General features: G+C 40.8%; 1 long non-coding RNA gene across 3 annotated transcripts in view; it reads right to left on the reverse strand.

Moving 5' to 3' along the window:
* Positions 1-8,926: 8,926 nt before the first annotated feature.
* LOC310894739 overlaps positions 8,927-12,366 on the reverse strand; it is a 73,068-nt gene continuing 69,628 nt past the window's right edge. For all 3 annotated transcript variants that reach the window (XR_014580128.1, XR_014580129.1, XR_014580130.1), the window contains one exon: positions 8,927-11,197. This is a non-coding gene — a long non-coding RNA (uncharacterized lncRNA). The remainder of the gene's footprint in view (positions 11,198-12,366) is intronic.

The raw sequence follows: 12,366 nt of genomic DNA on the forward strand, positions 1-12,366 counted from the left end.
TCTTGTGAAGAATTTTCTTGTTCAGGAAATAAAAACAAGCAGTTCAAATGTTTTAATTACCTACTCCACTGACATAGGCATAGGTAAAATACATGATGAACCTTCAATGGTAAATTACAGCCACCTATGGGTTTTATACATGAACATGAAAGTTTAACAATGCAGAAATGGTGGGAAGTGTCAGACATGCTGCCACCTCTGGAAAATGCAATATAAAAAATAGGTTTGATCAAGTCAATGTTCCAAAGCATAGGTACTTACTAGTATGGATGCTGTCATGTAGTAACATCTTGAATTTTCAGATACTCATTTTGTACATTTTATAAATGAAGCTATCATGGAGTGCTCTGGAACATATTTCCTTTTCTCCCATAGCATGTAAGGATAAACATTTGCAGAGGTACTGGTTATCCTGGTCTGAAGAATTTCTCAAAATAACTGTTTTGGTTGTTTGGTTGGTTATTTTCTTGGTTAAACAAAACTAGCCAATTTAAGAGAATGCACCTGGTCCGGAAAGCTGTAATGCCATTAAATGCCTTATGTCTCGACACAGTGTACGACAAATTGGCATGAGTTTCTTGTCCCATACTTGGGTGTATTTCATGCCCATCTGCTTATTTTCTTTGATGTTCCAAGTAATAACTGACAGTCACTTGGGTCTCTTAGCTATCATCTGCACAAATAAAACCTGACATTGCTTTCATAAAATAATGTCAATAGTATATCAAATTCTCCAACATATTCCCTGCACAGCTGCACCAAATGACAGAAACAAAAACTGCTTTCAAACATAATTTATAAAATCATAAAAGGAGTGAACTGTTCTCCCTTTTAAAAGCAAAGCTTAGCTAACTTGTAAACAAGATGACAAATCACCAGCAGGTGGGTTTAGGGTTTTTTCCAGAACAGACATGGTCACTGTGATTTATTTTTTTTTTTCTCATCTAGTACCTCCTTACCTGAGGCAGCAATATAAACACAAGTATAATCAGTAAAAAGACTCATCATTATAAAGAAAAAGAAGTTGTTATGTCTCTCCCAACTTAGGGGGAAAAAACATGCAGAAGAAGAGAGATCCTAGTGCTTTACAAACACAATAGGTTCTATTCTCTTCTATATTTTAGGTAAACCACCGGAAATATGAAAAAAAATCAAAGTTTTTTGAAAGTAATACGTGCAAGTTTGTCTTGGAACATATATGTAGTTGTGTAGGCACATAGTTTTGTAAAAAATTATGCAGTCATTGGGCAGGTACTCTTTCCTTTCAAGGGATGATTGCTGAATAGCTATTTAGCATTGTCCTGCATGTGTACTGTATGCTACATCTATAACTAAATTTTATTTATTTAATAGAAAACTGCATTGCAATTTACTTTACGATGCAACAGTTTCTTAAAGGACAGGAAAGGTTATAGGCAAATGGAGGAATGTAGAGTAATTGCTACATGTGGTCTCCCCACAGGCTCACAAAGCTAGCTAGGGGCTGAGGGCCTAGGTGTGTTGGCCTCTCCTAAGGATCTGAACATGGCACTCACGTCTCTGGTACCTCCCAGAACTTCCCCGATTCACAGCAGTCCTGAACTGCCTCTGTTTGCCTCTCAGTACGATTTTGCTCATTGCAGTGAGACCCTGATCTTAGTCTGAGTCTCCATAGACCTTTGTAATGTAAATAATTAATAGTAGCAATAATAAAAAACTTGCTTACTGCTACTCATGACAAAGATAAGATTTGAATTCAGATGAAAAAATAATATGCCAGCACGTAGTTCTGAGCCTTATAGAGTAAGACAGATCTTGCCTTTGATTTGTAAGACATGATACTTGCACTGTAACGTACAAACTTCTAAATTCAACTGTTAGGTAGCATTTACCATGAATAATGGAGGAGTATACAAAGAACCCTTGTTTGTAGAAGTGTCTTGCAATGTTAAGATTTACCAACAATTTGACATTGTGAACATGGGGGAATTTAGTTAGCAGCCCTGATGAACTGTTTCTGTATGGACTGACAATTACAGGGGTCAGACTACAGCAGATGCTCCTTAGTTCTGAAGCTGTATTTTATTAAGTAGCAGTGTGCCTTATACATCACTCTGGGGTTGGCTCTTCCCTGTTATCTTTTTCCAAAACAGGGCACAATACTCTTCACAAATCACACAAGTTTTTCAACTATAAACATAGCATGTTCTTACTTTCTCAGTACAAGTCAGTTGGTAGAATTACAATTATAATTTACCTAGGAATAATCTACGTCTTCAAGCACAGCAAATATTAATTATCTTAATTAGCTGGCTGCACTGGGCTTGCGTGGCAGGGGGTTGGGATCAGGGGGGCTGCAGTGGTGGCCTCTGTGGGAGGAGTCTGGTGGCTTCCCCATGTTTTTTGGGGCCCAGGTTCAGCTGGCTCTGAGGTGGGACTGCCTGCTGGCCAGAGCCAAACCAGTGAGCAACCCTGGTCGGGCCTCTAGGAGAGCAGGTTAAAGAAAGGGGAAAAACAAACAAACAAACAAATAAAAAACTATGCTGTGCAACTGCAGCTGGGAGAGAGGAGTGAGAAAATGTGAGAGAAGCAGCCCTGCAGACCCCAAGGTCAGTGCAGCAGGAGGTGCTCCAGGCATGGAGCAGCAGTTCCCCTGCAGCCTGTGCAGAGGCCCCTGGTGGAGCAGGCTGTCCCCCTGCAGCCCATGGGTCCCACACGGAGCAGATCTCCACGCTGCAGGCCGTGGAGGAGCCCCCGGTGGAGCAGGTGGATGTGGCCTGGAGGAGGCTGCGGCCCATGGAGAGCCCCCGCAGGAGCAGGCCCCGGGCCGGAGCTGCAGCCCGTGGAGAGGAGCCCACGCAGGAGCAGGGGGTCTGGGGGGAGCTGCTGCCCGTGGGGGACCCGTGCTGGAGCAGTTTGCTCCTGGGGGATGGATGGAGCCCGTGGTACGGAGCCGTGTGGGAGCAGTTCTGGAAGCAGGGGCAGCCTGTTGGCAGGCTGTGGGCAGCCCCCGCAGGCTCAGTTCGGGCAGGACGGCATCCCGTGGGAGGGACCCCGCGTGGAGCAGGGGCAGGGAGTGACCGAGAAGGAGCGGTGGAGACGAAGTGTCAGAGACTGACCGCAGCCCCTATTCCCTGTTCCCCTGCACTGTTCAAGGGAAGGAATTGGAAGAGGGTGGATGGGGGGGAAGGTGTTTGTAGTTTGCTTTTAAGTTTCTCACTGCTCTAATCTGCTAGTGACAGGCAATAAATTATATTAATATCCTTATGCTGAGTCTGTTTTGCCCATGATGATTGTTAGTGAGTGATCTGCCTGTACTTGTCTCAAATCTTGAGCCTTTTCCATCTGATTTTCCATCCTATTTTTTCCATCCTTTTTTTTTGTTTGAGGAGGGGGAGTAAGAGAGCAATTGTGCTGGAGTTCAGCTGTGTAGCTGAGTAAAACTACCATAATTCCTCAGCTAGGAACTGTGACACCAATATATAATACCTTCCCTCCCACCAAGGGATGAAGTAATTCTGCATCAGTTTTGAGCTGGTGACATATTTTCCCTTTATCTAGTGAGTTCTGGGCATCAGTCTCTGCTTTCTTCCTCTTCTCTTGTGGAAGAACAGCTGTTAAAACAGCCATATAATTAATATAGAACATACCAAAGAAGCCGGGGACTATACCTTTGACTTAAGAAAGCAAAATATATTTCTATAAAAAGTTCAAAATGATGCAGTTTGGGCTTTAAAATCTTTGTTTCTGAGGTGTAACCCTTCCAGTTACAATTGGATGGTCTATATGGCAGCTAAATATACAACGCTGATGTTGCTACACAGTGGATAAGTTGCACAAATATTTCTTCATCTCTATAGTTCTTTTCCAGCTTCAGCATCCTAACAAGCCAGCATATGGCATCAATGAGATAATATCTTAATAAATGTAAAGGATGGTAAGGGAGGGTCTTCTGGGCAGTAGGGTCATTGTGCTTGGAGATATCTAAGGATAGGACAGACAAGTTTCTGTCACGCATGGCATGAAATATTAATAGCAGATCCTGCCTACAAGCAGAGGATGAAGACCGAATGATCCTCCTTTCTGTCAGTCTCTGACTTGTAAGACTTTGTTGCTAATGTGGTATGATCTGCATTTGGTATTTAATTTACAACATTTTCCTTAGGCTTTTGATAATAACTGCCAATGGAACCTTCTAAATGATATTTGCTATGTCTTCCTTCCTCAAGAAAGCAATAGTATCTCTCATTAATGCAAGGAGAATCAGAAGGAAAAACTGAAAATTTATTCTAGGTGAACCATCATTACACATAAGATGGTTCATGAAAGTAAGACAAAGTTTAGAGATCAAAAAAAGAAACGTCAGAGTACAACAGATTCACAGGTTAGGTAGCAACTGGTGTGCATTTAATTAATACCTACCTGCTGAAACTGGCCATGGGTGGATGAATTAAAGTCCATCACACTAAAATTGTTCATTTAGCTTTCAATATCCTTTTGTACAATCATTCTGCCAATGCCTTTGAGTTGTGATGGTTCCTGTCACAATTGTTCCTTTACTACATGAGATCTCCAGCTAGTCTTAAAAGGATTTTTGGAATAATTGCTAATTTAATGCATCTCATCATTATTATTTCTTTCATTGTAAGGTCTAGCATAAAAGTCACATACAGAGCTGCTTTATTGGTTTTTATTTGAGCTTTTAATTTTTTTCCTTTTTGTTCCATAGCTTCTCAAATGTGGCCTGATAACGTAAAAAGCTGAATGACACAGGCAGACCCGCAGCATTAAAATTCCTTCTAGGCATCCAGTTGCATTCTACAGAACGTGACTTAGCCAGTTACAGACCTAGCTATAAGCAAATCATTATAAATCATATAGTATCTATTGAAGAAGTATATTGATAGATGCATAGTTGTAAAACAGCACCTAAGGTACATTACTTATATGTGTGTGTATATATATATATATATATGTGATATATGTATATATATATATGACACTTAGCTAGTGTCCCTATAGAATCAGAAGAAAACAAGAAAAATAATAGGGATCCAGGACACTTTAGTCAGGCAATAAGACTATCCTCTGTACATTTATCAAACAATTAATGATCTGTATCCCCTTGTAAAACAATTAAGTATCCAGGATGAGTTGTAGCACAGTCGTCTATCCCATACTCATATTTAGATTTACCCTGATCCATTACCCCACTAAAGATTATGTAGGCGTGTAGGCGTTCTGGAATGCTTCATTTCACCTCATACTTGTAGGCTATCATTCCTGCATCCTTTTTTTTTTTTTTTTTTTCTCCTCTTTATTACAATCAACTCCTGCTCCTGGAGCCTAAGCATCAAGTACTAGCTGCCTGAGATGGAGCTTTTCAAAATACTGCATAAATACATATGCCTAGGCTTAAAATACATCAGTTATTTCATGAATGCCAGTGGTATAACAAAGACCCATTACTTATCTTGAACTCTAATTTTAGTATACCTGTGTAATATTTGCTGGAGGTGACTTAGTGAGACTAAAGATATGTCCACATCTTAAGAGAAGGTACAGCTTTGAGGAAAGATATGCAGATATGCAAGGAATCTCTTCCATGATAGTCCCCTTGGCAACATAACCTGCAACCTTAGGTATTGACACCACCAGAGGAGCCTGGTGTGCTGACTCGAAGATAAATAGCATGGAGCGTGGAGCGAAGTGAAGACACCACAACCAGGCTCTGTGATATCACCACAGGAATGGAGAACCTGATGGTTCTCTAATGGAGAACCTATGGAACTGATAGACTGCATGGCCAACCCTGAGCTGTATTGATAACAAAATCATGTCCTCTGGGTGAACTTTGCTCATTATAATTTCATTATAATGCCAAAACACACCTCCATCCCAAAGGGTACCTGTCTCCAAGGTGCAACCACCCCTCTCTGAGCATGGCACTGTGAATTTCTCTATATGAGCCTATACCTATAAAGCAAAAACAATAAAAAATTATACCAATTAAAATGAAGTACATATGACTAGAGTAACTCAAGCTCCACCTGAACATAAGAAAATAGTATAAGAATGTCTCAGGAGAGGAAAAATGCTCGGGAAGATATCATCGCAGACAAGTCAGGAGGACATTACTGACTTCTGGGATCAGTCAACAGGGTGAACATCTCCCCCACTGGGATGCCTGCTGGGTAAGATCTGAACCCTCAGTTATACTGAGTGCTTCCCCAGGAAACCTAACGTTCTCTGTAGAGTTGTTTCATAAGTTAACTTATATGTAGTGGGTTGTGCTAGTCATATTCTTGGTATTTGCATGTGCTTTGCAGACAGTGTGTTTATCACTGGCAATACAAAAGGACCTGCACTCCTGTTGCTTCAGTAAACTACACCAGTCATTGATCTACTAGACTGAAGCTGTATCGTGCTGTTTTTGCATCCGTGATCATGGTAACTCGACTGACAGCAGCAGTGGGGGCTGGGGCTGTCCTCCTCTGTGCCACTGGCCAGATGGGCTCTCTGCACCTTGTGGAACTGCAGAGCGATGTGCCAGTATGCTGGGATACAGGCTGTCATCCCTGATTGCTCTTTCATACGATCTCTGTCTCATTCAGTGCCTGATACAAAGAGGGTTCTCTGCACGTTTTCTTCCCCCCTCCTATTATTCTGTATGTAGCTCCAGCCTTAGTTCAAGCTTTCCCCTGGAGACAGAAACAATTGTTTAAGATTAGGCTTTTCTATGGCATTCAACACTACACCGTATGCTAACAGCAGCTTTGAGGCAATCCTTAGGAATAAGCATGTCTACAGCTTTTGTGCACTGTTCAACTCCACACTGTGCATTAAATCCCCGTGAGACAGTCCTTTAGAATAAATGTGTATATTATCCTATATAAATGGATAATATAGACATGTAGATTTTTCAATGAATGAGCTGTGCCTTCCACAGGCTGGTGAGACTGCTATATACCATCTATGCAGAGGAAGAGAGGTGCCCTCCAGCTCTACACCCCACATTGCCAGCCTCCTGTTTGTCCCCGCTATTTTCAAGGAGGCTAGTACATCCCTTTCACCTCCTCACCCTCTCACCTGGGCACTATGATGTTTAGTCCCTTAGAAAACCAGCCCTTCTATATACCAGACAGGAAAAAAGGACTCCTTTCTTGTCTTTTCTCAGACATCATGGAAAAACATAGGGGAAAAGGGAACTTTAATGTAGGAACCAATCTATCCAATTCCTTGCAGTTACAGTTAAGGGTTTTATACGTATCCTAGTGACTTGATCATATAACACAAGCCTAAAAGCATTTTTCTTAACTGCCACAGTTCAATTTCATTACATACGAGTACTCAGAAATCTCTAGGTAATTTTCTTACTAGAAAGCTGAAAAGTCTTCAATCATTATCCCATATTGCAGCATGCTATTTTACAATTCTAAAGCTATAACTTTAAAATATTGGCCTACGGGCTCTGTCACTAACACTTGTAAGTCCTGCTGGAAACTCTGAAAGGAACAACACTTTCATGAGTAAAAAACATGTTAACAAAAGGATGTATTTTTATAATACTTTTTAACCAGTTTAGGAGTTGATTGATGTCGGAATAACTGTGCACCATAGCATATCTCTTGCCTTTGGCGGTTGGAGAGGGAGAGACAGGTTCAGAGCTTGAATTTCTGCATCAAAGAGTGGAATCTCAAAAGATTTGGTTATGCTTGGATAATGATCATCTTAACAATTCAGTAGCTACTGTACTTCAGGCATGGCCATGCAGCCGGATTCCTTTATTCTACCCAGTGCTATCACTTTTTCAGAAAGTGAGTTGAAAGAACTGCTTCCCTCCCCTTTACAGAGTTCCAGTGTTTTTTTTTTTTTTCTTTGTGTGTTTGTTTTATTATTATTATTTTATTTTTATTTTTTGGGGGTGGCTGGTGGAAAAACAACAAGCTTATTGGTAACCTGTTGATTTTCAGCTAAGCTTTTATGAACTATATAAAAGAGTTGTGGTGAATGGAGCCAAATCCAGTTGGAGGCCGGTTACTAGTGGAGTCCCCCAGGGCTCAGTGCTGGGGCCAGTTCTCTTTAATATCTTTATCGATGACCTGGATGAGGGGATCGAGTGCACCCTCAGTAAGTTTGCAGACGACACCAAGTTAGGTGCGTGTGTCGATCTGCTCAAGGGAAGGAAGACTCTGCAGGAGGATCTGGATAGGCTGGACCGATGGGCTGAGGTCAACTGTATGAAGTTCAACAAGGCCAAGTGCTTGGTCCTGCACCTGGGGCGCAACAACCCCAAGCAGTGCTACAGGCTGGGAGATGAGTGGCTGGAAAGCTGCCTGGCCGAGAAGGACCTGGGAGTACTGGTTGATAGGCAGCTGAATATGAGCCAGCAGTGTGCTCAGGTGGCCAAGAAGGCCAACAGCATCCTGGCTTGTATAAGAAGCAGTGTGGCCAGCAGGTCTAGGGAGGTGATTGTCCCCCTGTACTCGGCTCTGGTGAGGCCGCACCTCGAGTACTGTGTTCAGTTTTGGGCCCCTCGCTACAAGAAGGACATGGAGGTGCTCGAGGAGAGTCCAGAGAAGGGCAACGAAGCTGGTGAGGGGTCTGGAGAACAAGTCTTACGAGGAGCGGCTGAGGGAGCTGGGATTGTTCAGCCTGGAGAAGAGGAGGCTCAGGGGAGACCTCATCGCTCTCTATAGGTACCTTAAAGGAGGCTGTAGAGAGGTGGGGGTTGGTCTATTCTCCCACGTGCCTGGTGACAGGACGAGGGGGAATGGGCTAAAGTTGTGCCAGGGGAGGTTTAGGTTGGATGTTAGGAAGAACTTCTTTACTGAAAGGGTTGTTAGGCATTGGAATGGACTGCCCAGGGAGGTGGTTGAGTCGCCATCCCTGGAGGTCTTTAAGAGATGTTTAGATGTAGCCCTTAGTGATATGGTTTAGTGGAGGTCTTGTTAGTGTTAGGACAGAGGTTGGACTAGAAGATCTTGGAGGTCTTTTTCAACTAGACAATTCTGTGATTCTGTGATATTTCCCTAAACAGTTATGTAAGAATTTGCTGGAAGTAAACTGCATGTCTGCACATCAGAAAACAAATAAGCCCTGAGTTAACACTTTCTTGTGATAATCAAAGTAAGCATTTTTACAATGCAGCTATTGTTGTCTTTCTTCCGTTTGGTAAGACAAGATTACTTTAAGGACCTCATCTTGGGAAGAAGCAATTCTTACAAAAGTCTGTTCATATCTATTTCAGAAAGTCATTTTTTCAGCTAGGGTTACTCTAACTGACATTTAAAAAGTGTTGGTCTATTGTTAAACATGAGTTCTATAAAATTACACCAATTGTACACCAGTGCTATTGCCATGTTGCTAAAACAATTTAGCTTTGCAAGTATCTTGGATCATGTACAGAGACACCCAGAGTGTCCAGTCTGTATGCATGCCAACATAGGAAGCCACCATATTTACATTTTCTAGTCATTGATTAACAGAAAACTATATTAATGTCTCTAGGTCAAGGTTAAAATACCATATATCTTATACATGTGCAATACACATAGCAAAGTGCATGTATTACACATGATCTATGTAGCACGTATGACTTACAGCATGACTGGGTATGCCTCTCCTTACCACAATTCAGGAAATAGACTGGAGGATATTCCAGAAGTATCTGGAGGATACTCCAGAAACATCTTTCTGGCCCACACATTTCTTTTCATGATCACTGTCTGCTATTGTGAGCTTGTATGTGAGGGGAGAAATGAGACGAAGACCTGCGTGCATCAGTGGTCTCATCCCAGGAAGAATCTGTCTCTTGCCTGAAATTCAGGAATTTGAGAGCATTCTGCTGAGAGAGTTAGGACGTATGTCCTACCTCTGGTTTAGCCTTTAAATGAAGAAAAAGCTTCTGCTTAATCTCAGGCTTCTCAGAACTTCTGATTGTATTACTTAAAAAGATATCAAACTAATTTCCTGACTGGGGGGGACTATGTAAGGTTTAGTTGTGTTTTGATCTCATCCACAAATTTAAATGTTCGCCTCAGTTTGAAATCGGGTGAAAGATGAAGAGAATTTTTCTAATTAGACAGTGTAAATTCTGAAAAGTCTTTCCTGGGGATATTTCCCAAGAAACTTGTTCAGATATAATTATGTCCAGACCATTTGGAGTTTTAAACACACACCAAAAAAAAAAAAAAAAAAAAGGAAGATGACCTGCTGTTTTTTTGTTGTTGTTTTCTTTCAAAGCAAAACTAAAATGCATAATTGTAAGAACAGATCTGCAAGGGATGAGGTTCATGACTGTTGAGTTGTTATTGAATATATAGCAATGGAAAATAACAGAATGAAAAAAAAAAACATTTGCATATAACATCAAATAGATCAAGGGTTGGGAAACTTTTGCAGAACCCAAAGACCTTTCAAATAAGGATAAAAATGTGCAATGTGATTGAACCAAAAGCTAAATACTGTTGTAGATCCTCTGCCTAGAGTTATTAGACCTAATGAGCCAAAAATGCTAATAGGTCAAGGTCTAGTTTGGTCTAAAAGCCCTAAGCAATTTACTAAATGAAACAGCTAACAACCTGTAGACTTACAGTACAGTTGATGATGTGTCTGGCTCAAAATTTCAGGTGAAACCCACATATAAGGCAACCCACAAAAAAGCTGAGCTAAGAGAAAATGGCAGTTAGCATCTGATAGATGCAGAACATTTTTGGGGAAAAAAAAATCTACTTCAAAAGAAGGTCATCAGCGTTCAGAAAATGAGTAACAGGTTTTCTGCCCTGATTGTTCTGTGGGCTGTTGATGAGGTGAGACTTGTTCCTGTGTTTCAGATGACAAGATACTATGGAGCAAGTCTCTCTAATCTTACAGTTTTAAATTCGTATCTGAACTTCTCATCAACGTTCTCAAGATGCTCTCGTCTTGCCCCCTGCACATCTTCAAAAGACAGGAATGAAAACCCACTTGTTCGGTCAACCCCCACAGAATTCTCCATGCCCTATGAAGCTTTCTCCATCAGATGTCCAGAAGGCCATGTCTGTGCACATTGTAGAGGACAACTGGTAGGACTGAAAAAGAATTCCATTGTCTCTTCCATTTTTTTTTTCTTTCAGCCAAAGCTTCAAAGTAGCACAGGTTATTGCAGACTGTGTCCACAAGGACTTCTGCAGCCTTCCCTCCCCTACAGGAACACCAGTAGCCCTGACGCTCCATCCTGTAAAATAGTTCCTTGAGCTAGTTACTAAGGTAAATCAAGAACAAGAGAAGGACCACAGAGAGAATTAAAGTTGCTTACATAACACATATTTCTATTCAGTAATCATTGATATTCTACTCCTTACATAACAAAACACAGGGTTTGGTCCCTATTTATGTGTACAGCTGCATTTTATTTCAGAACAAGACAGAATAATTTGATTCAGTTTCTTATTTTCCTATTTCTCAATTGGCAATAATTCAAGAAGCTATCCTATTTGCTTTTTAACATGCACAATGTATATTTCTTTAGCTCTTTTTTTTTGGATATACTCGTCAACTATAGTCCCAAAGAAAGCGTATCACTTAAGTGAAGATAATTTAGGTCACTTGAATTAGGTCAGTGAGTTTTACGACAGCTTGAACTTTTGCAGCTATTGTTCATCTCTGCTTCTTCCCTCATCCATCACAACTAGCAAGGAAAGGATTATTAGAGAAATACATGGTTGCATGTAGTCAGATTTAATTTATAACTTCCCTTATTAGCTTTAACAGGAACTGAATTATATCTTACAATCACTAGTATATTTTTATATAATCGTACCACTGTTTCACATGCACACTGCATTCCATTTTTGTATTTTTTTATTATAATTATTATTTTTGGAACACAACAACACAAATATAGTTAAATTAAAATTTATGTACTACCATCATCTAATTCCTTACAGACATTAAAAGCAGGAGTATAAAACAAATAAACAAACAATAACACCCCCCGCCCCCCTCCCCCCCACACACACCCCTTAAAGTATATTTAACATCCCTGCTCTGGTCAGAGATGAAAATTCAAAATTTGTCAATGACTGCCAAACTAGGGGTAGAATATCTCCTTTTTCAAACCTTATGCAGGTGACAAAACAACACACAGCTCTTCAGAATCCACTACTATTCTTAATTAGATAGATAGATAGATAGATAGACGGACAGACAGACAGACAGACAGACAGATAGATTCCTTCATACAATCAACAGCAACACTTAGAGATGTCAAGAGGGAAAGTCTTCCTTTCATGTATTTCTTGAAAGGCAGCTTACAGTCATTAATGCCTGAAAACTACAAATGCCAGTTATTAGCTTTCAGCTGACATTATTTTAACAGGTAAGGTTATTCTGGTCCTACAGTTT

The sequence above is a fragment of the Anser anser genome (genome assembly GCF_964211835.1).
Source record: "Anser anser genome assembly, chromosome: 2".
NCBI lineage: Eukaryota > Metazoa > Chordata > Aves > Anseriformes > Anatidae > Anser > Anser anser.